At 54.3% G+C, this 25365-nt stretch overlaps 1 protein-coding gene and 1 long non-coding RNA gene across 11 annotated transcripts in view; both read left to right on the top strand.

Annotated features, from left to right (window-relative positions):
- The window catches only part of DAB2IP (DAB2 interacting protein), a 249932-nt gene that overhangs the window by 164794 nt on the left and 59773 nt on the right, over positions 1-25365 (top strand). The window lies entirely within an intron of this gene.
- On the top strand, positions 18746-21097 carry LOC142363662 (uncharacterized). The gene is made up of 3 exons (XR_012765877.1): positions 18746-18809; positions 19454-19535; positions 20849-21097. It is a non-coding gene; the product is annotated as an uncharacterized LOC142363662 (long non-coding RNA).

The raw sequence follows: 25365 nt of genomic DNA on the forward strand, positions 1-25365 counted from the left end.
GCTCCCGTGGGAGAGAGCAGAAAGCTCCAGCAGAAAGCCTCAGATCGGTCTCTCCCCTTGCAGGATCGTCGCAGTGCGGGACGTTTCCCAATGTTTGTTGTCCCAACAGCGCAGTTCACATCTTCCAGTCCCCCTGTTCATCCCATTTGCTCCCAGGTCGCTCGCTCCCTCCCTGCAGCTTGGAGAGCGGGGTCTCTGCGGGTCTGGGAAAGGCGGTCAGCATCGGGCGAGAAGTGGTGTGAAGAGAACACAAGAAATAGTGAGGAGAGTGGTCAGAGCCCGACGAGGCTGTGCTCCTTGGTCAGCCTTGTAGTGGTGGGCAGGAGGAGAACCGAGGGCATCGTGTCGCTTAGACCATGCCAAGAGGGAAGTGTCGGAGATGCCTCCTGCGTGGGACCAGGGCTCTCCCAGCCAAAGTGCAGAGCAGGTGTGGAACGGTACGAACAGGGGTCCTTGTTTCTGCACATGGAGTGCCCCCGGTGTGGCCTCGTGGAGCTCCTGAGGGTGTTCTCAGTGGAACCGTGGCGTCTCTCGGGGGCCAGGCGACGGGGCCCAACGGAGAGGCCGCAAGTAACGCCCGTGGCAGCCCTTCTGCGTGAGCAGTGACAGCTCCGCCGCGCGTGTCTGCGGGTCTGTACGCGTGCCGTGCCTCTGTGCACGTGGAGGGGGTCCGACACCGAGCCTGTGTCCTTGATGAACTGGGGACATCCCCGGTCAGATGGCATCAGTGGCTCGGGCTGCCTGCGCTCCCCTGACCGTCCCCAGGTTGTTGCCTGGGATGCCTGCGGCACAAGGCAGCCTTTTCCAGCATGGCCCTTCGGCCAGGACAACATCGATAAAAATGAGGATTTATGAGTTCTGTCATGTACAGCAAGCAGAGCATCGTGCAACAAATTAATCACTGATTGCGATGCAGTGCTGACTGGGAGCTTTCTGTTCTCTCTTGGCATCGCTGCAAGGTTGTTAGTTAAAAAACAAGTTTGATAAAGAGAGCCCTGACTCCTGGCACTTCTGTCTCCTCTGTTACCCGCTCACCAAACGTGGAGCAGGTAACAAAAGGTGCTTTTCACTGTTCAAGATGCTCCAGCTTTTAGTCATCAGAATGTGAAGGCGCTAACAGTTCTCAGCACTTGGCTGTTGCTCCCTATCCATTAATTTTGGGATCTCATAATGATCTCGTAATGATCTGGCTTCCAGTTTGGGCTGGGAGGAGCTGGGCGCTGCTGGTCTACTGGAGGCTTAAAGAACAAACCGGGCAGGAGCCCCTCTTTGGGCTTCGGGAGCAGGTTCACGGGGACCAAAGGCCTTTGCCGCGAGCGCTGTTTCTTCCTTTCCACGTTTACACAGCAGCAGCAGCGGCTCAGCTCTGGTTTTAAAGCACTCCCAGGTGCTTTGGAGGGGCTGTGCCACAGCAAAATGAGTTATAAATGGCTCCTGGCTCCTGCACGTGGCCTGTAAAGACCGATGGCACTGTCGAGCCAGCTGACGTCCTTTTCCCTGAGCTCCGGACAGCATCCCCTGGCCCTCCGTAGGAAGCTGTGTTCACTTGCTCTGTGTCTACAGAGACGCTGCACGCGTGTGCGTGACTTCTGAAATACAGAGCAGAGAGTCGTTAATGCAGTGGAACCATAAAAACCATATTAGCACTTGGTATAATTCTGCCATCTGTTAGCAGTGTTCAGTGAGAGACCTCAGCGCGTTTTTCACATGCGACCCCCGGCAGCGTACACCTCCCGAGTCTCGCGCTCGGCGTTTGGTCGGGGTGCCTCGTGCACGGGAGCGCCCGGCGGCCCTGCCTGCAGCCCCCGAGCCCTCGCACCGCTCCCGAGCACGGGCTGCGGGTTCCTGCCGCGCTGCTTCCCCTTCCTACCGAGAGGGGTTTTGCTCATTGTTCTCCGATTCCAGCGGGCAGGAAAAATCCCACCTCGGAATTCTGTTGCCTGCCCTGTCCCCACAGCTGGGGCTAGCGATTGTCCCGGTGTTCCTACCCAGACCCGCTGCTTTGTTTCCCTACGGGTAGCTCTGCGGGGTTATTGTTTTCGCAGTAATTTTATTTATCGCCGACCGAGACCAGACCGTTGTTTCCTACTGACTCATGTCACCTGTGGATGGCCTCTTCCCGTCCCCCACAGAAGCGCAGTGCGGGGCTGGGAGGTGGAGATGGTGGCCAGACCTCAGCTTTGGTGGATGCTGGCATGGGGCAGCAAGCCCCCGAGAAGCCCCGCGGCGGCGGAGGGAGCAGCAGAGCCGTCGGGCTGCTCTGCAGCAGGCCGGGCCACGTGCGGGGAGCCTGGGGCGGGTGGATCTGTCAGGGACGACAGGGTGACCATGAGCCAGCAGCGTGCCCTGGGTGCCAAGAAAGCCAATGGGATCCTGGGGTGCATTAGGAGGAGTGTGGGCAGCAGGGCGAGGGAGGTTCTCCTCCCCCTCTACACTGCCCTGGTGAGGCCTCATCTGGAGTACTGTGTCCAGTTCTGGGCTCCCCAGTTCAAGAAAGATGAGGAGCTACTGGAGAGAGTCCAGCGGAGGGCTACAAGGATGATGAGGGGACTGGAGCATCTCCCCTACGAGGAGAGGCTGAGGGAGCTGGGTTTGTTCAGCCTGCAGAAGAGAAGGTTGAGAGGGGACCTTAGAAATGCCTCTAAATATCTGCAGGGTGGGGGTCAGGAGGACGGGGCCAGACTCTTTCCAGTGGTGCCCAGCGCCAGGACAAGGGGCAATGGGCACAAACTGAAGCAGAGGAAGCTCCAGCTGAACATGAGGAAGAACTTCTTCCCTCTGAGGGTGACGGAGCCCTGGCCCAGGCTGCCCAGGGAGGTTGTGGAGTCTCCTTCACTGGAGATATTCCAGCCCCACCTGGACGCGGTGCTGTGCAGCCTGCTCTGGGTGACCCTGCTTGGGCAGGGGGTTGGACTGGGTGACCCACAGAGGGCCCTGCCAACCCCCACCATTCTGTGATTCTGTGTGTTTGGGATGCTCAGCCCTGTGGTGCGGTGGAGTTGGACCAGCCAAGCCCACCCAGCCCAACTGGCTGGCGGGTGCTGTGCCCCGAGACCCCCCGGCTGCACCCCTCAGCTGCCAGCAGACGTGAGCACTGCGTCGGAGACCCCTCGGGTTCCAGCACTGCCTCGAACGCTCGCTGGGCCCGTGGACCGAGCTGCCAGCGGCTCTGGTTCAGCTGCAGGCTCCGTTTGTTTCATCAGGCTTGATTCTTACTTTTTTTCCCCTTTCTGCCTCCTTTTTTGAGCGCTCTTGCGTCGGAGCTGGGCACTGTTGCCCATCTTCGGTGCTGGAGGGTGACTTGTCTCCCTGTGTGGAATGCAGCCCCTCTGCGCCTGTTCATGCTCACGGCGATTACCCAGGCGCTGGAGAGGGAGCAGGGCTTTCCACATCTCCCATGTAACATCAACATGAAATTTCATCACCTAGGTTTCAAGAAAAATAAACTGTGGCTGGACTTAAAACATAGCGGTGAGGAGGAGCGAGGGAGAGAGCCTTTTATGAGCATTGCGAATATTTGTAGCTAAGCAACCAACATCAGCAGGAAAAATAAATCAAAAGTTTCAGGGCTCTGCCTGCCTGCCTTCAAGGGTCAGGAACTATATTTTCCCTCTGTTAACAAGATTGCCTTCCTTTGAAACATGGGCTATTAGCTACTGCTGGAGGCAGGATCCCGGCTTAGATGGAGTGGAAGCTTGTTGTGGGATTCTGGGCTAGAAACGTAAATGAAAGGCCGGAGACGATAAGCATCTTGCCAAAGGCCATGGAGTGAGTCAGGCCTCCCAGCAGCTTACGGGAAAAAGCTCTTGGAAAAGGAATGTCTAACACATATAGAATATTTTCTAATTACTCTTGTCTAAGTCCTCCTAACAGCTCTTCGAGGCAGCAGCTGTAGACTGCGTTCCCATTTCACAGATGGCCAAAGTCGAGCGGCTGGAGAACTGCAGCGGTTTGTGTTTGAAACCGCGAGTCTCCGGGGCTTTGTTCCTCGTGGGTATTTGTAGGGTTCCCGTTGCTTGGGGCACCGATCTCCGTCGCTGTGATTGCAGTACAGAGCCGAGGCCTGTTAGATAATTGAGCTTTATTTTCTACAAAGATATTATGTCGTGTTCTTCACTAGTTTGCACCAGAAAACCTAGAAGCTAGACATTTTACTTTGAAATATATTTTATTTATAAAGAGGAAATTTCCCAGAAATGCCAGTGGGAATGGCAGCAAATCAAATCCCAGTGGTAGGTTCTCAATGGAACTTTTCTGTTTAAATACCATCTTAGAACCTCAGGGTACTTTCCATCTCTGCTTCTTCCTCCTGCTTAGTCGAGAGCTGGTTAGAAACGATGCTCCCGTCTCTGCCCTGCCCTGGCAGCCTCTCTGCTCGCCCGAGGGACGGGGCTCCTGCACGCCTTCCGCACCGCGAGAAGATCCCTGAAAGTTCCTTCAAACCAAACTGCTGGAGCCCGGAGACCCTGCTAAGCACACAGCTGTAAGCCACCATCAGCCTGGGCCTGAAGCAGGCTTACTCCCTGAGCAGGGACCCCAGAGACCTCTTAGCCTTCGTAGGCACGAAAGTTGGTGTTAATTACGGAGCGGAGTGTATTAAGGCCAGATCTCATGGTATTTGTATGGAACTGTATTCCTAGAGCAGATTTATTATTTTAATCACAGAATCACAGAATCACAGAATAGTAGGGGTTGGAAGGGACCTCTGTGGGTCATCTAGTCCAACCCCCCTGCCCAAGCAGGGTCACCCAGAGCAGGCTGCACAGGACCTTGTCCAGGCGGGGCTGGAATATCTCCAGAGAAGGAGACTCCACAGCCTCCCTGGGCAGCCTGGGCCAGGGCTCCATCACCCTCAGAGGGAAGAAGTTCTTCCTCATGTTCAGACGGAACTTCCTGTGCCTCAGTTTGTGCCCATTGCCCCTTGTCCTGTCACTGGGCACCACTGAAAAGAGCTTGGCCCCATCCTCCTGACACCCACCCTTCAGATATTTATAAGCATTTATAAGGTCCCCTCGCAGCCTTCTCTTCTTCAGGCTGAACAAGCCCAGTTCCCTCAACCTCTCCTCGTAGGAGAGATGCTCCAGTCCCCTCATCATCCTCGTAGCCCTCCGCTGGACTGTCTCCAGTAGCTCTTCATCTTTCTTGAACTGGGGAGCCCAGAACTGGACACAGTACTCCAGATGAGGCCTCACCAGGGCAGTGTAGAGGGGAAGGAGAACCTCCCTCGTCCTGCTGGCCACACTCTTCTTGATGCAAATGAGAGGAAGGAGCTGCAATGCAGGATAACTCCTGTGGTCTTGGACTTCGACGACCCGTCCCAGGACGGTTTGTTTCTGGGCAGCGCTGCGCCGGGACATGCTCCTCAGCGGGAGGACTGTCAGCAGATTTGAGCACTTTATGTGGCATTTTCACCACTTTTCCGCCTAGAAAGCTTCCTGTGGCATTGAGTGGAGTTTTAAAAAGTGTGTCTCAATTTTGACGTATTCCTGCTCTTTGTATGTCGATCTCTATTCAGAGCATCCTTTTAAAGACGGTGACAAGCGTATAACTTTCAGGAGGCAAGCGGCTGCTTTTTCTGTCGTATTTACTGATACAGCTGTAAGCCTGGCTGGTGGTGACTGGAGTTACTCAGCTGTGAAAAGCACTTACAGATCTGAAAGCAGAGGGTGTTTCTGTCCATTAACACCAGTGTTCGCAGAAGCCCAGCTGGGTGGGGAGTCCATTTAGTCCCAGTCCCACAGCTGGGCTCTGAGAGGCAGCTTCAGCTGGCAGGTAGAGATTAAATGGCTGTTGGGTACATTTAGCAATAACACTGTGCCAGCGTGACAGTAAATGATTTGGGGGCATTATTAATGTTAACATTCATTCAGGATGGATTTTATTTTTCATATTAGAGAAACTATCACTTTTGGAGGTAATGCAAGCACAGTTTGGAAGGGGCACCAACTATTTTAAAATAGTTTTTAAACTAATTTATTTAAATACTTTATTTTATTCTCCTTCTCTGGAGATATTCCAGCCCCGCCTGGATGCGGTGCTGTGCAGCCTGCTCTGGGTGACCCTGCTTGGGCAGGGGGTTGGGCTGGGTGACCCACAGAGGTCCCTGCCAACCCCACCATTCTGTGTGATTCTGTGATCTGTAAAAGAAAAAAAAAAATGCATTGGCAGGTGTGAGAGAGCCGTTCTGGAAAGAAAAGGTGCAGCCTGGGTTAACAGAAACCCAACGCATTCGTACTGATCTAAGCTTTTCTGTTGGGTATTTTTTCTCTCCCTCCCACCCACCCTGGGCTGGGGTGAGGTAGGACCTGGTCTGCTCCCACTCCTCTGTGTGGAGGAGCTGAACCGCTCCGGCTGGTTCCCGAGTTGTTCCCAGCTCCCGGTCCATCCGGAGCCCGAAACAGCTCCCTGAGGCGCTGACGAGTTTCTGCAATGCTTCCACAAATACAGATAAGCACAAACAGCTGAAAAACAAAGGCTGGCGCTCTCTCCGGAGCCTTCCTCTGCTGCAGTGAGCGTGCTGGAGGGCAACGGGGAGACCCGGGGCACCGGGTCCGGGTGGGCAGCTCCGGCCCCGCTGCTGCCTCCGCTTCACCCTCCCGGGGAAGGCAACGCACCCAGGCGGTGGTGAGACAGGTCGAGGACACTTTAGTCAACGTAAAACTCATGTGCAAAGTAGTTGTTTCAGCTTTCTAATTCCTTCTGCCTCCTTGCCTGCTCGGTAGCGTTCAGTCGGCGGCTGCCCGGTTGTGTCAGTGCCACCAGGTCGTGCTGGCAGAGCCCGGCGCCGGCAGCTGCCTCAGCGCAAACTGCTCCGTCTCGTGATTTTGAAGTTGAGTCGTTTTCGTACCGGCAGTGCCCCCGTGGTAACTAATGTTGTTTATTAATTAATTCTTTGAATTGCAGCCAAGCATGCGTAGCGGTCCCGGCCCGTTGCTGCTACGCGCTGAGCAAACCCCTCCCTAAACCCCGGCTGTCGGCGCGGGGAAGCCTCCAGAGGGGAAAAGTGACGGAAAAACACAAAATGCTGAGGGGTTTTGGTCAGTTCCCGGCACGTGGGCAGCACGGGACGGCCGTGCCGAGGGTGGGCTGGGAGCGGAGGGCCGCGGGCGCTGTGGTCTGTTCGCCCGTGGGGTGCCTGTGGGTGCTGGCCAGCCCTGCCCGGCCCTGCGCGTGCTGGGACCCTGCCGGTGGGGTCCCAGCCAGGTTCCTTTCTCTGGATATGAGCAGAAATTGCTCTTCAGTGGCAGCCCGGACAGGTTTCTTTCCCTGGATATGAGCAGAAATTGCTCTTCGGTGCTTCTTTTAGGGTGTTTCTCTACCCCTTTTTATACCCTGCAAGTGCCTCCTTTTCACTGTTACTCTTTTTTTCACAAAATTCCAACCTCTTGTCTTCAGTTTAATTTTTAGATTTAATGAAATAGCCCTGTAATTAAATGTTCTTTAGCAAATCCCTGGGCAGGTTATCTCATGACAAAAACCACTCTGATTTTATTATTATTACTAATGCAAAGTAATTAAATGTTTGAATCCTTATCAAGTGTCATTCAGGGGGTTAATCCTTTATGTTGAAAGGAAAAGTTAGCTCCATCATTTGTGCTGAACTGATCTGCTCAGTGTCCTGTTGCATTCTTCACTGTTTCTTTAGATCTCCAGACTATGTTGTTCTGGCCTGGAACATGCAATACATGCAATTGCACACATGTTTGTGTGAGCTTCAATGTGCTCGAATATGTTTGGTTTTCTAGTTCCCTGGGCAAACAGTTAGCAATAAGCTAAATATTGGGAAAGCTGAATGAGAATAATAGACTTCCGCCGGCAGTGGTGTGTGGCCTGACAAACCTACTAAGCACCTCACCAAGAAAAGCAAAGGAAGCCTTGAAAACATCTGAACTTGCTGAAATGTTCTCGCCAATAAATATTTTTGCATCTTTGATTTGAACTACAAAAAAAAGCAACTCTGTGAATCAGTCAGACCATCCCGCACGTCCTCCTGAACTGGACTGGCAGCTCATGCCCTCTCCCGTCTCCTGCTCCGAGCTGCTGGCGTTGGAGCATGGGTGGGTGTCAGGAGGATGGGGCCAAGCTCTTTTCAGTGGTGCCCAGTGACAGGACAAGGGGCAATGGGCACAAACTGAGGCACAGGAAGTTCCGTCTGAAGATGAGGAAGAACTTCTTCCCTCTGAGGGTGACGGAGCCCTGGAAAAGGCTGCCCAGGGAGGCTGTGGAGTCTCCTTCTCTGGAGATATTCCAGCCCCGCCTGGACAAGGTCCTGTGCAGCCTGCTGTAGGTGACCCTGCTTCGGCAGGGGGGTTGGACTGGGTGACCCACAGAGGTCCCTTCCAACCCCGACCATTCTGTGATTCTGTGATTCTGTGATTCTGTGATGATTCCCCGATGGCAGCTGAAGGCCGAGCGAGCAGCTGGGGCAGACGCTGGCCACCTGGGCTCTGGGAAGAAGCCTTCCCAACTGGGAGAGGCTCAGCTTCCGGAGCGACGGCGCAGACGTCGAGCCGTTGTCACAGCTCGGTCAGCTGGCTGGCGGGATCTGTGGCCGCTGGCTGTGCTGCTGTGGGGCGCCGGAGCCCGGGCAGGCGTGGGGCAGCTGGGGGCTGTGGGCGCAGAGCAGCGGGACTGCGTAAGCTGCGTCTCTCCTGCTGCCCTCAGGGCTGCGCTGATTAAGATGGCAACTGCAAGAGTCCTTGGGGAAAGCAGAAACCGGCGTAAAGGTTAAAAGCAGTCATTGTTTGGTATTTAGAGGCTCTGCAGATAAAATTGCCCATCTCTGGCAAAGGACATCCGCAGCAGATGCAGACAGCCAGGGGATGTGTTTAATGCCTCGCTGAGCAGTCTGCGGGACGGCGAGCAGAGCTTGCAGACCTGACAGTGCCCACTGCATCCGCAAATCTGTGCGTGCCGGAGCTCCGGAAGGGGCAAGGAGCCGAACGGTGCTGAAACAAGGCATAGGGTAAGGTAAATCATTCCCAAGAAGGGCGTTGGGAGGCTTGTGCTCTGGTTTGTGGCTGTTTCTGTACGGGACATGAGGCTGCAGCAGAGCGCGTGTCGCCAGCACCCCTGGCAGGATGGGTCCCGCACAGCCCTGCCCGCCGGGCTGCAATCCCTGCTGTCAGCAGCTCTTCCTCGGGAAAGCACAGTGGCTCCCGCGCGGCTGTCCTGCCCCGGCCTGTCTTCAACAGCCAAGGAACGGGAATTCCCCTGGTGTCATGGTGAGTGCCGCCCCTGGAGTTCTCCACAGTGGCCTCGTGGCCGGGGAGGCTCCGCGTGGGCTCTGCGCTGGTGCCCAGCTCTTCTGAGCGAGAGGGAGATGGTCTCACGCGGGAGCAGGAGAAGCACAGCTATGTTTGGGGTGGTTCCGAGGCAGTGGAAGCGTAAGTTCAGCTGGAAGGAGGTGGGCGGAGGGTTTGGACCTGTTGGTCTGCATGTGGCCAGCTGAAACGTTCCTTTCTTCTGATCATCCTTCCTCCTGTCTTTGATCTGAGCCGTACTTTTTCCTGGAAGACTTCCAGCATTCTTGGTGCAGCTATGAAGCTCCCTTTTTCTTCCCCTGTGCAGGCCACATCCCTCAAATTCACGAGCTGCAATGGTGAGGTGGGACTGTTGTGTATCAAGTCACTTCTGGATAAACATGTTTGACTTCTTCAGGCGTTCTTGATCTCGCTTTATTCCTAGAACAGGCACAGAACAGGCAACAGCAGCGCAGGCTCCCACGCCCATGTAATAGTTTGACTTAGCGCAATGTGGAAAATCAGCCCCAGAAAGGATTCAAGCTGTGGTTTGGGTACAGATGTCCAATAAATGGAGAACTTTTGGCGACCCTCATTTCTAGACTGACATGTCAGACAGATTCACGTGCCAGAAGCACGCTGAGAAGCGAAGACTGGCTTGGGAACGATGCCAGGAGCCAAGACGCGTCTGTACAGCTTCGGAGCAGCAGCTTGGCCATCGCTGGCCTAGGCAGCAGGATGATGGAGAGAACCCCAAGGCAGCTCGCTAGAGAACGGTGTTGCTTTTAAAAAGGGCAACAAAAAAAGCACGTTGCACCCTACTCCTGCTTAGGAGACTCGGAAGCAAAAGAGAAAAGGCTTCTATCTCTAGAGGTGAACAGTCACTTCTCCTTCCTACAACCGCAGAAGCCTGACACTAGATAAGTAGCTGTGAGATGATTCATAAAAAACTAATTTATAATTTGCCAGAATATAATCCTATTTGATCAGTGTTATTCAGTTCTTCTTTCTTTTAAAATTCAGTGCACTTAACTGTTCTACGAGGGTTTACGAATGTTTAAAAATTGCTTTGTGGTCCCTAAAGTAATTTGACAAGTCTGACAGCTATTGATTAAAAACCTGAAATTATTCAGACTGTAGGATGACTTGGGGGATTAGATAGAAAGTTTTTTCAAATGTGAAAGGAAATAAGATGTTGGAAAGTAAATATGTTCTTGAATATTTTTGAAAAATCCATTACAACTGTGAAATTAAATTGAAATGAGATACTTCGTGTGGAGATGAAGGAACTAAATGCTGGCTTTACTGTTTAGGCGTGGGTGGAACTCACTGTCCCAGGTCCAACAAATGTTTCCCTGGAAGATGCTGGTGACGGGGCGCTGGCAGGGATCCCGCCACAGGGCGCAGTGGGGAGCCCCGGGCTCCCACCCGCTCCCGGCCGGGCACCAGCCAGCTCCTCTGTTCGGCCGATGGGGCTGGATGCTGAGCAAGGGCTGGGGACAGCTGTGGGGCTGACGGGGACGTGGTGCTTTTTGTCCTGGATGTATGTTCCTGTCCGACTCTAAAGGACGGGTGGGAGCTAATCGAGCCTCAGACTGAACGACCGCGGCCTCCGGGATTGTCCTAATTTGCAGTCCTCAGGCGAGGGCTGCTGCGGTAGCTGGGAACAGCTATTGTGCTGGATACCTCTGTCTCAACTTGTCCTTCACCAGACCTCCAGGAAGGATATCCCAGAACTGGCTGTCTGTCTCTGTGCATGCCAGAGAGGCTCTCCGAGGAAAGCATTGGACCAGGTGGGCCATTGCCATATGACCAGAAGGGACCTCTTCGTTCAGCAGATCCTGACCTGTTCTCTTACTGACAACCACATTTTAGAATATCCTTCGTAAACGTATTTTCTCCATCTGAACATCATGGAGGTTTTCTGCCCCATTCTCCCTCCTTCCGGAAGGCGAATCTCCAGTTTCACTCCTCTCCTGGTTAAAAGCCCGCTGTCTGATTGTCAAGTCGGAATCCACTCGCAGCCGGTTTTTAGCCTCTTGTTTCCCCAGTGCTGCCCTGTAGCTTCAACAGCTCTTGTCTTCCTCACGTGCTTACGGTGAAGTACATACAGTCCTCGCGCCCCTCAGTCGTTTCTCGTAGACTGAACAAGCCGAGTGTCACAAGGGTCCAGCACCAAGCCGAATGTGACCCAGCAGGTGACATATCCCCCACCCCTCTCGGAACCAAGGTCAGTCCCGTGGGGCAGAGGTGGGCACTTTCCCAGCTTGGCTGCTGTGCCCAGCATTCAGCCCAGTCAAAACACTCTGCAAATCCCAGTTGAGGGTCCGTAGCCAAACCTCCCCAGCACTGAAGAGGTACTGCCCCAGCCCACGGGCAGCTGGCTGGGCAGAAGGGCAAACACCAACGTAGCAGCTGGGTTCGTGGGGCAGAAACAAGTAACTCTGGCAAGTTATTTAGCTTTCAGAGTGACCGCAGCTCAACTCTGCGATCTATTTATACAGGAAGAAATTCTGCCCCATGAGGGTGGTGAGGCCCTGGCCCAGGCTGCCCAGAGAAGCTGTGGCTGCCCCCTCCCTGGCAGGGTTCAAGGCCAGGTTGGACGGAGCTCTGAGCACCCTGGGCTGGTGGAAGATGTCCTGCTCATGGCAGGGGGTTGGAACCAGAAGATCTTTAAGGTCCATTCCAATCCAAACCATTCTGTGATTCTATGATTCTAAGTTCATCTGCTGGGTGTGTTGTGGGAGAGCCCGTCTTCCCCGAGCCCTGGGGGGAGCACGCTGCTGGGCACAGACACCTCCTGTGCACCCTTCGCCCAACACAGAAACTGCGGCCATCTCGTCTGTACCCACGAAAAATGTCTGAGAAGAGGCTGGTGGGTGGTTATCAGCGCTGTCGTCAGGGAACACGTGTCAGCACAAATGGAAGGGGTCAGAATATGTGAGTCTGGAGGCTGGTACGAGACGTCTGGTCAGCTCTGCAGGGCGTGCCTGCCAAGCCAGGTAGTTGGCAAAGGCCTGGTTCTGCCTTCCGTGCCGTTATCATTGCTGGTGTGTTATGAGATCACAGAATCACAGAATAGTAGGGGTTGGAAGGGACCTCTGTGGGTCATCTAGTCCAACCCTCCTGCCGAAGCAGGGTCACCCACAGCAGGCTGCACAGGACCTCGTCCAGGCGGGTCTTGAATATCTCCAGAGAAGGAGACTCCACAGCCTCCCTGGGCAGCCTGGGCCAGTGCTCCGTCACCCTCAGAGGGAAGAAGTTCTTCCTCATGTTCAGACAGAACTTCCTGTGCCTCAGTTTGTGCCCATTGCCCCTTGTCCTGTCACTGGGCACCACTGGAAAGAGTCTGGCCCCATCCTCCTGACCCCCACCCTGCAGATATTTATAAGCATTTCTAAGGTCCCCTCTCAGCCTTCTCTTCTTCAGGCTGAACAAGCCCAGCTCCCTCAGCCTCTCCTCGTAGCAGAGATGCTCCAGTCCCCTCACCATCCTCGTAGCCCTGCGCTGGACTCTCTCCAGTAGCTCTTCATCTTTCTTGAACTGGGGAGCCCAGAACTGGACACAGTACTCCAGATGAGGCCTCACCAGGGCAGTGTAGAGGGGAAGGAGAACCTCCCTCGTCCTGCTGGCCACACTCTTCTTGATGCACCCCAGGATTCCATTGGCTTTCTTGGCAGCCAGGGCACACTGCTGGCTCATGGTCACCCTGTCGTCCACCAGGACACCCAGGTCCCTCTCCGCAGAGCTGCTCTCCAGCAGGTCCACCCCAAGCCTGTACTGGTGCATGAGGTTGTTCCTCCCCAATAATAATCGATGGCTGTCGGTAGTGTTTAAATTCTTGAGTGATTCCGTCTTCCCAGATAACAAAGTGTTTGTGGTGGGGATTCAGTTCCCTGGACTGAACGCCAGATTGGTGGATGTGGGGGTACTAAAGCAGCAGATCGTCGTGGGCTGCCCTGGGCTGTTACCCCACGCAGCCCTGCCTCATCCCTACTAATTCTCAGTTTCACTGGGATCGGTGGAAACCCCGCGTTCCAAAGCCCTCGTTAGGGGAGTCTGCAAGGTACTACGTGGAGCTTGTAGATGGTGTCACCAGACTGCGCACGGCATTTTAAACCCTTGTGCTGTAAATGGCCCTCAGTGATATTTCAGTGACAATATTAAGCTCAAAAAGATCAGTGGAAAGAAAGGAGGCCTTCAAGTGTAGTCACTGCCAGAAAATACTGGGCGCCATGTAGTTGTCATTCCGCAGCAGACAGGGATTATCCGTAAGCCCTGTACCTCCAAAGTGAAGGGTAGTAATAAAGCTGACCCGGGGCACACTTTGAACTTAGCTACCTCTGATTAATTAAGTTTTTCCTTCCTTGAGCCTGATTTAGTACTTATGCTTAGAATGAAGGATTTAAGTTAAGAAACTGTTGAGAAATTGAAGGACAGCTCTCATCCCCTCTTTCTCATCTCATCCCTGTCCCTGTCACACACACACGCACGTGGGTAGCAGAGGGCTGGATGTGGTTGCTGAAAACTCAGTTCCCAAAGGGATTCCTGTCCCAGGATTCCTGTCATTCCTCCTGCAATTGCACCACTTTCCCTGTGGATTTTCCTTCCTGCCAAGCTTGAAATGTCAGCGGGCAGGGCAAACACGTGGCTGATGCTGGCCGTAGGTCTTCGGGCAGCGTGGGGGGGGTAATGGCGCTTCTGCGTTTATGTGGGACGTTGAAAGGTGTCCGTGCGGCTGTGGAGAATCGTTCATTGCATTTGTGAAATGACTGAGCTTTCTGGGAGGTGCAAAACCCACCGGAGGCCGGGCTGAGGCACAGTGCTCTGGCCAGGGCCCCGCGTTCGGAGCACTTGTCCTCTGCTGCAGGCAGCCGGGAACGGGAAGGGGGACGAGACCGTGGCTGGTTCCGTAGCTCCCCGGAGCTCGCACAGCACCCCGAAACGTCGCAGCCCTCCTCGCTTAACAGCTGTAATGATGATAATACGGGTTCATTAACGTGCTGGTATTTCAGCCTTCTGTGTAGGCAGGGAAATGTTGAATAAAACATAAAGAAACCTGCGCGGGTACAATGAAAACGCTGGATTTTGAATTTTTGGTTGTCCTTGCCGTGACTTGCCTGGCCCAGCAGACGATGCGGTTTGTGGCCGGGCTGCGGTGGGAGAGCGTGGCACCCTGCACTGCCCGGCTCCCTGGCACCGCCGAGACTCCGCGGGGCTGGACCGGTGCCGGGGGCTCAGGGCTCCTGCCCGTGGGTGCCGGTCCCTGGGGCTGCGGCTGCACCGGCCGAGCCCATGGTCTGGGTCTGGGTCTGGGTCTGGGTCTGGGTCTGGGTCTGGGTCTGGGTCTGGGCAGATCCCCGGCTCGGGCTGTGCCCAGGAGGTGATGGCGGCAGCGTGGGGACAGCCGCTTATAGCCAGGGGACAAGTCTGTGCCCTCCGCCTGCCGTTTGCAGGGTGATTTCCACTCTGCAGGGAGCAGGACAGCAGTAGGAATCACTGCCGAGACAGACGGGACGCTGGCTTGGAGAGGTTTGTTGCGGTACGCTTAGCGATCCGGAGAAGTGCAAATATGAGGCAGAATGGCTCGATTTCTTTTTTCCCTCTGCTGCTTTGGTGTTTGGTGACCACAATAGAATTGTTTTGTTTTAGAAGGAGTTTTGCAGAGCGTCGTTGGGAGTATGTTCGCTCCTACCAGCCACTGGAATCTGCTCGTGTCCTGGAAAGGCGTTCAGCCGCTGCTGCGGTGCTCTGCGCAGCGCTGGTGCTGTCCCCCGATAAACGCTCAAGGATGTAGAGGGGTGGTGGTTTTACATCTGTAGTCAGATCTAAAAGTCTTGTCAGAAATTATTCTGCTGATGCCATAATTAGAATTCTTTAACCCACTTTTTGGAGGAGAAACAATTGTTTAGAGTAATGAGAGAGTATGTTTTGATTGAAAGATGTACAGTACTCTGCCCTGAATCTGCTCTGCTGCATTGTACCAAATTAACTTACTTCTCTATATTTGTTCATATTCAAAGCATAAATAATTTAGCATTTTGTCTCTCTCTGTGAATGTGAGAAGCGTGCTTGCTGATTTCAGATCAGATGGAGCAGGGATGTTTATTACTCTGATGTTGGGGAATGATTGTTGCATATTTAATATCACCATAAATAAAAATCCTGTAGCTGTGTTCCCACCTGCGGGACGGGCGTGTGGCTCTCTCCTAATGCATCTGCACCACAGGACTCCGAGCTCGTGCGTGGTGGAAGCCGAGGCTTTGCTTGCCCACAGTGATCCAGGGCACGCGTGGCACCTGCATTTACCCGCAGGCCCTGCCCGGCTGGAGTCCGCCAGCACCTTCCCGCAGCCCTCCCAGCCCCGTCCCGCTCCAGCAAGATCATCAGCTCGCACAGAAATACTCAGCAACTCACTCCATGTGCAAAGCAAATACCAGAAGACGTAGAACAAACTTCATTAAAATAAAGTGGCCGGATGATAAGGTGAATGTTTAACATGCCTTTTAAAAGCAATATTGCTTTTCTTCATTTTGTCTCACTAATGCCTTTACAAACTGCCTGAAAGTATTTTACAGTAATTGCCAGAGTAGCTGGAGTTTTTAGCATTCGTACAATGGGCACTGAACAGCTCTGATTTTAGTAGGTTTATTACAAAGTGTGGGGAAAATACTGTTCAGTGGGTATCGGGGCCGTGCCTATTGTTCCTATTTATAATTAAAATTTCTTCAGAGTGTGGCACAAGCATTGCAGCATTCTGCAGCCGTGGGCCCAGGTGTTCTGCTGAGCAGCTGTAGGTTTGCAGTGTCTGTTCTCTGCCGTGCGTCTGTGCAGGATCTTGCTCGGACGCCTGGCTGAACTCTGGCTTCTCACCCAGTGCCGTTTTCCATTTTCTCCTCCTAAATTCGCTGGCCCGGAGAGAAATTCTTGTACATTTTACCTAAGACACTTGCCAGAATAAAGGGAGCGAGGCAGTGCTTGGCAGTGGTGAAAAGCAAGGGAGAAAGAGCGAGCTTTGTCCGTGAGCCGTTGGCAAGCCAAGAGAGTCCCGCTAGGTCACATTCTTCTTCTCTCAGCCTTGGCATGGATCGCCTCTTTTTAATGGAGTCCAGCGTTCCCAGTGTTCCCAAACTTGTTTTAGTGTTTGCAGCAAGCTGGGATGGTCTCCGAGAAACAGTTTGTCTGGATCTGATTTGGAGGAAGGCAGCGTCATCGCGCTGGAAGCGCGGGAGTCTCCCAGGGCTCTCCAGCTCTGTGGGCGCGAAGGGACGGACGCTGCTCCCGCTCGCGCCTGCAAGGCTGAGCTCTCCGAGAGGGTCCACGCCGGTGTCTCCGGGGGGATCGGGCACGTGCTTCTCAGGTGACTTCCCAGTCGTCCCCGCTTGCTGTGCCCGGGTCTGCGCCACGGAGCAGTCCCAGCCCCCGGGGTGCTCTCAGCGGAGCTGAACCCACTGCTGTGCTCCAGGAGCGGCGCGGGGCTGGGGCTGCTCCGGCCGCCCCCGCCCGGGGTCCGGGCAGGGCATCAGGCCTCAGCAGCAACGTTTGCTACCGGCTGCTGTGGCCAGGGCCCAAATACAGCGTTGCTGGGGTAGGAGAACCGTGCGGAGGAGGAAAACCCTCCTGGGCAACCCTGAGGAGTAACTCCACTGAAGCCAGTGATACTGGACAGTGTTAAGCAGATGTAGATCAGAAATTCTTCCTTTACTGGAACACAGCTATTTTGCTTGTTTAGTATTCTAAGAGCAGAGTTAATGGCTATTTTTATCTCTATTCTCATTTCTCACGTACATATACAGTCTCTGTTGATGTTTCGCTTGACAAGCCAGGCTGCAGTTACGATGCCAAAAATCTCAAAACTGTCATGGAGCGAGACAAGGATAAAGGAAAAAAAACAACTTCGATAAAAGGGCTGTGGACTCAGAAATGCTGTCTGTGGCACACTTCCCAGTCCTCAGAGAGACTGCTTCATTTACATCGTGGAAGTCCTTATGGCCCACAACTCGAGTGGCTTTCTGGCTCCATTTGGGATGTCACTGGATTTACGAAGAAGCTGCTTTCACCCGTCTACAGTCAAAGGCATTTCAATGCGTTTTTGTTTCTTAAAGTGTAGAAGGTAGTAAAGTGTAGAAGAGGTGGTGTAAGGGAAGCCACATGTCAAAGGTAGACCAAGACTGTACTCAGACATTGCACATCAGCCTTATGCAGGTTTTTCTGTTTGTTGTCTCGTTCCAAACAGCGTTCAGAGTTAGATTTAGCACTCGGCGCTTTGCAGCATCCTCGGTGCTTTCTGTCTGAGCAGGAGGACGACCTGGCTTAGGCACTGGCCGACGCTGCGTCACAGGCGGGCATTGAACAAGCGCTTGGGTTTCCGCCCCGAGCTTCCTTCCAGCTCTGTTTTCCTTTTGTCAAGACAATTACATTGGTCGTTATTAAAATAAAAACAGAAGGGGAGTACAATGAGTCATCTTTCCGAGCAGCTTGGCTGGTGTCATTGATTCAGCATCGGCAGGGATGTGTCTGCTTAGGGACATGTGCTGTGGCCAGGGGACTGGGCTGCTCAAAAGCCCGTGTCCGTTTTCACCTGGGAGGGCTCAGATGTGACCCTGTGCCTGTGCCCAGTGTTCCTGACCGGGACCAAAAAGTCGGCGTTTGCCCTGGTCCCGTCATCCCTGGGGGTCAGCCAGGCCGGGGTGGGCAGGCACGAGGGCAGGGCAGGCCTTGGCTCGCCGTCCTGGGGGAGAACCCATCGGAGCGGGGCTCAGCCCCCCTTGTGGGACCCCGTGCTGCTGCTGCCAGCCTGGCGAAAACTCGCTGTGGCCCAGGGACTGGGCTAACACTTTCCACCAGCTCTACTCTCTTTATATAAAAAAAACCCCAAACCACTAATCTAAAAAAACCCTTAAACAAAAAATGTGTAAGGTGTTACCCCATCGTTTGTAGGCGTGGATGGGTGTGTTGTGGGCACCTCGGAGGGAAGGTGCTTGGCAGCTCTCCGAAGCGCTCTGCAGGCTGCTTTCGGCAGAAGCGAGCAGGCTGGAGAGCGCAGGGTGTTCATCCCGTCCCTCTGCACCGGGCAAAGACCGACTTGTGTTGTCCTTGTATCCCCCCCGTGAGCAGATCCTCATCAGTGTGCGTTTCTCAAGCGTCCAAAGAAGCGGTGGAGAAATCGTGGAACATTTTTCTCACCTGGCAATGGTTTGAATTCCTCTGAAGTCTGCATTGTACCAGCGCCGTCCCTGTCCCAGCCCGCTGAGACCAAACGAGCCCAGCGGTTTGAGTTGTCGCCCTCGTGCTCCATAAATGAGATATGACTGGAGGTTATGGAGTGACTTAGTCACAGAATGTGCTCAGTTACTCATCAACAGCCAGGGTCCGGTCGCGTAATTCCTGTTGACAAGCTGCTGATTTCCTAATGGAAAGAGAGCCCTGACACCGCAGGCATGCGCGCGGCCTTCAGCCGGGGCTGGAATGAATCACGCTCCACGTGATCACCTCCAGCGAGACCGTTCCCAAGCGCGCGTCGGGCTCTCGGAAGCCAGCAGCAGTTGTGCTGGTCTGGAAGACGAGGTCAGGGAGCTACAGACACAGCGCAGGCAGCGAGGGGGAGTGCTGGGGGGCTGGTCGTAGGAAATGGAGCTTTTCGCCTGGCAGTCTGCAGCCCGCGTGGGCTGAGATGGCCAGCTGCTGCTTTGGAGCTGGAGAGGTGGCACTGCACGAGGTCCCCAAGGCCTTTCACCGGCAGCCCCAGGTGGCCTCTGCCGCGCTGGCCAGCGCCTGGGCAGGGGATGCCCAGTCGGGGCCAGTGCCTGGGGAGAGCTCCCCTTCCACCTCAGCTGGTTTGGGAGCTTGGGCTGGATCCCTGGCGCTGGGCTGGGCGTGCGTGTCCCCCGATGAGTCCTGCTCTGCCACCAGCCCTGCTGCCATCACCTGCCGACGGCTGGGGCTCAGTCCTGCCCTGCAGAGACACCACAGTCCAGGGCCACGCGGCAGGTGCTTTTTAAACGCCTCCGGTTGTTTTATGAAGCCATTTTAGGTTTTAACGCTGCTTGTGCAGGACTGGTGACCGCAGTGGCTTGCAACTCCTGTTTATGGTGGCGGGTGGGAAGCAGCTGGGACCGGCTGGGCTGGGCTGGACTTTGCTTCACGGTGTTTACAGCACTGTTGCTCATTTGGGAACTAACCTGCCGCTTTCGGTTTTGATCTGCTGAAAGGGTATCTAAGGGCTGCCGCTCGCTCGCTGGCCGGGAGAAGAGGTGGCACAGCCGGCCAGCTGGCCCCTGCGGCCGGAGGCAGGTGAGTCTCGCTCCTCCGCCGGCACCGGGCTGCGCGGGCACTGCCCGTCCCGGCACACCCGGCACGCCACCGCCGCTCGCCTCGCTGGCTTCCTCGCTCCCGCGCCGGCCGCCGCGTCTGGGAGCTGAGAGCCTCTGCCCTTCCCCACGCTGGGGATCCGCAGGAGCCAGCTTCTCCCCGGGCAGCGCTGGGTTTCTAGCAGCTTCTTTTCCTTTGAGCCCTCTGCCTGTGTCCCCGTGGGATGGAGTCTCGGGCAGGCAAAGGGGTGCAGGGGCTGAGGGGAGCAGGCACAGGGGGCTGGGGACAGGGCAAACGGAGGGCAGTGGGTGTCGGGAAGGAATTTGCTAGGACCCCAGAGCTCAGCCTCGTGCTTCGAGCCGTTCTGGCTTAACCCTGCTCTAGCGTTGTGCAGTCCTTGGCCGCCAGCCCTGGAGAAGCTCTCTGGGACCGGCTGCCTGCGAGCCCGGTCCGGCGGCGGGGGCCCGGTCGGTGCTGAGCGAGGGGAGCTGCCGGCAGCCCACGTGCCGACGCCGGAGCGCTGTCGGCAGCCTCTGCCGTGGGCAGCTCGGCTCCCCGGGCCGTGCTCAGCGAGGTCGGCTGATCTTTATAGTCGCTTAAACCTGCCAATCTGTCCGCTGCCTCCCCAAGTGGAGCTGGTTCTGGTTTAGTGATCCACAGCTCGTGTTACCGGAGTAAATCACTCTGCTACCAGCCAGCTGATGGGAGTCGGCACCTTCGCAGCCCGGAGCTGGCTGAGCGGCCCCGGCGTGCCGGAGATGGTACCGCGGCTGGGCTGGGGGCTCCACGGCCCATCAACCTCTGCCTCTCCTCTTTGCCTCATTTCGCTTGTCATCAGCAGAGGCACAGAGCCCTTCCCAGAGCCAGCAGCCGCGCGTGCCCGCGGACCCGCACCCCTCCGACAGAGTCCGGTTTTAGCTGTGATGGTGTGAGCTGAGGGCAGCCTCCTCAGCGCAGGAGCAGATTGCGAGTCTGTTAATGAGAGCATACGCTGGCCCCAAGTATTCCCAGGGATTTGACCAAAGCTTAGCATCTGTGAGGATAAGAAAAAGTGGTTTAGTGGCACTGGCACAGTGGCAGCTCAGAGGACGGGGAGTGGGGCAGAGAGGGTCGCTGGCTCTTCCCTGTTGGGGGGCAGGTTTATATTCCAGCAGAGGAAGAAGAAGATTTGTGGAAATCAATGTTTTAGGAAATTAAGTGCAAGAACAATATCTAAACTCTAAGTTTCCAGATCAAAACGTTTTGAATTTTCTCAGCAGAAAGTAAGGTAAGAATTTGTGTTTCCTGCTCCGCAGATTTAACCCTTCGGAGCTGGGGAGCCGCACAGCCAAGCCAGGGGCAGTGAGTGGGAAAGGCGAGGGTCAGGACTGTGCGTGAGGAGCGGAACCCAGGCCAGCTCTGCGGAAAGAGATGTGTCCGTGCAACCACGTTTATTGGAACGCCATCTACTTACAGCAGCTCGGGCTCTTAGCGTAGCCCATCTGAATGGTTTTAACTCTTCTTGTGATCGGTACAGGCTGGTGGCCTAAAATGTAGGCGGGCACCTTAAGAATGGAGTAAAGCTGCAGGTGAGGCGGGCACCCTTCTACCCCGAAGGAGTCAACTGAGACCAAGCCAGGCTGTGGGGAGCTGTGTGGTCACCCCAGGTACCTACTGCAAAGGAAAATCTTCCCAGATTCTGTCTCTGTGAAAATTCTGCATGACTCTCAGTGTAAAATACAGCCGTTTTTGCAATGAAGATGAGCTGGAGTTTAATTTGGTTAATAACTGAGGCAAGTTAATCCTGTTCAGGCAAGGGTGAAACCAGTTTCAGTGCATCTGTGGCAGTGCTTTGCATCTGTCTAACTAGATTCATTTAAAAGAACTTGGTCACAAAAGGAAATGGTTTCTGTCGTATAGCTCTGGAATCAGGGCTCAGACCTGTCCCCGTTCCTGTCTCCATCCCCTTCCTGCGGGACGAGCCTTTCGGCCACGCTCTGCTCTGGAGTCCCCGTGCTGCAGACGAGGGTGGAGATCTTCGTGTGTCAGACAGGGCTGCTCAGAGAGCTCGCTCATCTCTCCATGTCCCATCCAGCAGGTGGTAAAAAGGGTTTCTGGTCAGAAAGGTTGGCTGGGTCTGGTTTCATCTCTCTGAGAGGAATAAGCAATGAAACGTTAGGACAACAAATGCTGGGTGACCTCTGTTTGAAGCTCCTATGGTAACAACAATTAAGGTTTTCTAAACTTGTTATCTTTCGCTGTCACAGCCAACCCTTTCAAAAGACAGTCAAGACGATATTTAGAGTTGAGCTTTCATCCCTCAAAGCGAAGACGGGTGTGAGGTCCCGGCACCCCGTCTGCTCTCTAGGCTGGAGGGTAAGCTGATGGGCGTCACGGAGAACGCAGCCCAGGACTGCTCCTCTGCCTTGGCTCGGGCAGAGCGAAGGGGAAGCTCCAGCCCTGCAGCTCCCCATGTGAGCGGTCAGCAGCAAGGCTGGCATGCTGCTCATCGTCTTCTTCTAATTAATACGTTATTCAGCCAGGTTGAGACACTTTGTACTTCTGAGGTCTGGTTGAGGTTTGCAATGCTTGTTGCCACGGTGGCCAGCTTTGTCCCTGAGGTCCCAAAAGGCACACCCTGTATAAACACGCTGGCATTCACGAACACATGCAGAGCCCGATACACTCACCGCGGCTTCGAGACGAGCCTGCCCCTCCCTTCCCTGGCGAGTGCCATCCTGACGGCACCCGGAGGTCACAAGCCGTGACTCTCGTTGGAAGGCGAAGAGCCTGGCAGTTCATCTTCGGGAAGCCACATCCCATCCTCGCTGCTGCGTAACCGCAGCTAGCTCTGAACAGACCCCAGCCGCTTTCACGGGTTCCCTGGTGTAACAGCCTGCGCCCGCAGCTGGGAAACTGAGGCACAACAGGACCGCACCAACCCTGTGTAAACAAGACTAAGCCTTTTTTTTCAGGCTGTACTTATTCTAGGTATCACTGTGGTACTTTATCCGCTCTTGCTATACAGAAATTCATAGGAAATCATTTCTATTCCATCGAAGTAATTTTCAGAGATGAATTTTTTAGGGTATTAGCATCGATTCCTGAGTGCACGTGCCCTCCTCCTCCCGCCAGCAGTTCATATCCAGGGAGAGCTGCACTGTGTGAGCCGGAGGAAAGCTCACTTGCCCTAATTTATTGAAAAAATTAATTTTAGGTTTAATATGGGGCTGTCATTTATGAACCGTGTTCAATCTGTTCTTCACTCCTGAGTCTTCCCCCTGACCTTTTCCATATCTTAAATCCCCGGGGCCGTGCACTGTGTTCATTAGTTAAACTTTCAGCGAGGAGCAGCAGGCGGGGGTTGTGAATAAGGACTGCGTGCGGGCTGGGCTCTGTGCTTATCCATGTACCGCTCGCAGGCTGCGGCTCTCATTTATTTTAGGGCAGCACCAGGATTTGGACTTTTTTTAAGAGTTTTTCCCAGTTTGTAAGTTTTAATAACACTTTTTGCATCAGCTCTGGAAGTAGCTGCCCCTGGCATTGCATGAAATGTGCAGTAACGATACTTGCACTTTAAAAAAAGAGCTGGAGAACTGATGCAGTGCAGCCCAGTATTGCGGAGTTTAATTCCCGCTCAGGGAGTCTGGAATGGTAAGAGCCAGCCTGGCCAGAGGGTCGGGGTCCCAGCGGGGCGGCCGCACGCCGCTCCGGGGACAACGACGGACCATCCCTGGAAACGGGCTATCAGGGTGAGTCAGGAGTATGGAGAGACCAGTAACAGCAGTGAGGTGGTTGTTAAAACTCCTTTCCTTTTCCCACCTGTACGTCAGGGGGGGTAGATGGGGGAGGCAGTCGGGGTTTGCAAGCTTTTCCTGAGGTCCCGTTCTGCCGGGCATCGCCGCACGGGTTCTGCGGACAGACACGTCTTACTGCTCGGGGATGTTTTTAGTATGGATGTGCCTGCTTGTGGAGGTACTGTTACTGGTTTCTGCTGGCAGAAAGCGGGCGAAGCTGGTACAAAGCTGGTAGAAAGGTGGAGAGCACCCCAGAGGGAAGGCCCCAGGCTGTGGGGAGAAGGGGGCTGGGGGCTGCCTCCCGTATGGTGCCTGCCAGACAGGACGGTGGTGATGGCGTGGGAGCGTGCACCCGCCCCGGCACCGGGTCTGCCTCAGCGTTCCTCAGAGCTGTCAAATTCCCCTTCAGCTGTCAGCGTGCGCCCAGACGCTGTGGACAAGGGTGCAGAGATGCTCTGTGCCCACCAAGGGCCTCTGTCTCCTGTAAGGAGCCGGAGGCAGAGGGGAGCAGGGACAGCGCGTGCGCTCCCTGGGGTGGATCGCCTACAGTTACAGCTCAGACAGCCTTAGAAAGATCACCGACTGCATCAGTGTGAACCCCTCGTTCCATCTGAAAAGAAGGTTCCCCGGAGAAGGGGGTGCTTTAGATCCCTAAAGACACTAAGATCCGTCTAGCTAGAAGGCAGGTAGCAATTGGAAGAAATTAGTTTTATATCCCGGTGCCATCTCTGGATAAAAAACACACAATCAAAACAAACTTTAAAATGCGTTGAGCTTTTATTCTTTCTTTAAGGAAGAGTTCAGCAGCAGCAAAAGAACATTTTCCTAACTTTATTCTGATTATAAACTTTTCGTTGATTGATGATGTTTTTTAAGAACGTCGTTTTGTTTCAGAACATCACTCAGTCTCTGAGGTCAGCTATTACCTGTTAAACTGAAGCTGTTCTGTTAGACAGGGGACAAGTCACAATAGAATTTGGTTTAGATGTTAAAACATGTATTTGTGTTTGTCAGGCTCAAAGTCGTACACCACTGGTACCCCTGCGCAGTTTAGATTTGAAATTCAAAACCTGACTCCTGCGAATGCTTCGTGGCTCAGATTGTCGCCGAATGTTGAGTCGTGTCTCTGGAGCGAGACTAATAGCTCAGAATGATCCTGAGTGTTTGCAGGAATGGGACCTCACAGAAAGGTTTATAAAAATCTGCTGCTAATAACAATGTTCTGTTTTAAATAAAAGCTCCAGAAAAGATGAGTGGCATCCCAGTGCCGACAGCTTTCCTGTTGATCTGGATTGCATTCCTAGAGGAAACTCGAATGCTTGTTCAGGAGAGCAGAAAAGTGGAGCTAATTACAAGCAGAAAGAGAAATCGTCCCGTCCGGATCCGCTGTCTAACCGCTGTGAAATACGGAGTAAAAGGCAGCGTTAGTCAGAGGTTAAATATTCCTCCAGTGTAAACACTATTTGATACGGTGCCCGACTTTCAGAAGTGCTGGATGTCAGTTCTGCTGCGCTGCGGCAGCTCGCCTTGTGTGAATACCGAGCACATTTTAATAAAGCAGGCGAAGAAATCTTTTCATAATCTCTTAGTTTAATCTGGTCGTTGTTCCTCTGGCCTGCCAGCCCCGGGTAACTTTTGTGCCCTTCAGGTTCCCTTTTTGCTGGGACCGAACCGAAGGACGAAACCAAGCAACACGAACGCGGGCAAGGCGACGGGCTGTGCCGCCGCGGAGCTTGGGCGCTCGGAGGCTGCTCGGGGAGCGCCCAGTTTGGTGGGGGAACGTCGGGGTCCCGCCAGCTGCTCCGAGGGTGTCTGCGGTGAAACCTGGGCGCTGCCGGACGGTGCCGTAGGTGGTAGCACAGGCGTTGAAGGGTTTTCAGCAGGGCCCCACAGTAATGACTGTGCCCACCCCAGCGCTTGAGCAGCAACCCAGTAACAGCCAGCCAGTCGCGCAGTTACATATCTTTGAAGATTAATTATGCTGAGACATGGGATTGTTAAAACTTTCTAAAATAAGTGCTTTTTAGGACATCGAC

This window comes from Opisthocomus hoazin, chromosome 19 (genome assembly GCF_030867145.1).
Source record: "Opisthocomus hoazin isolate bOpiHoa1 chromosome 19, bOpiHoa1.hap1, whole genome shotgun sequence".
Lineage (NCBI taxonomy): Eukaryota > Metazoa > Chordata > Aves > Opisthocomiformes > Opisthocomidae > Opisthocomus > Opisthocomus hoazin.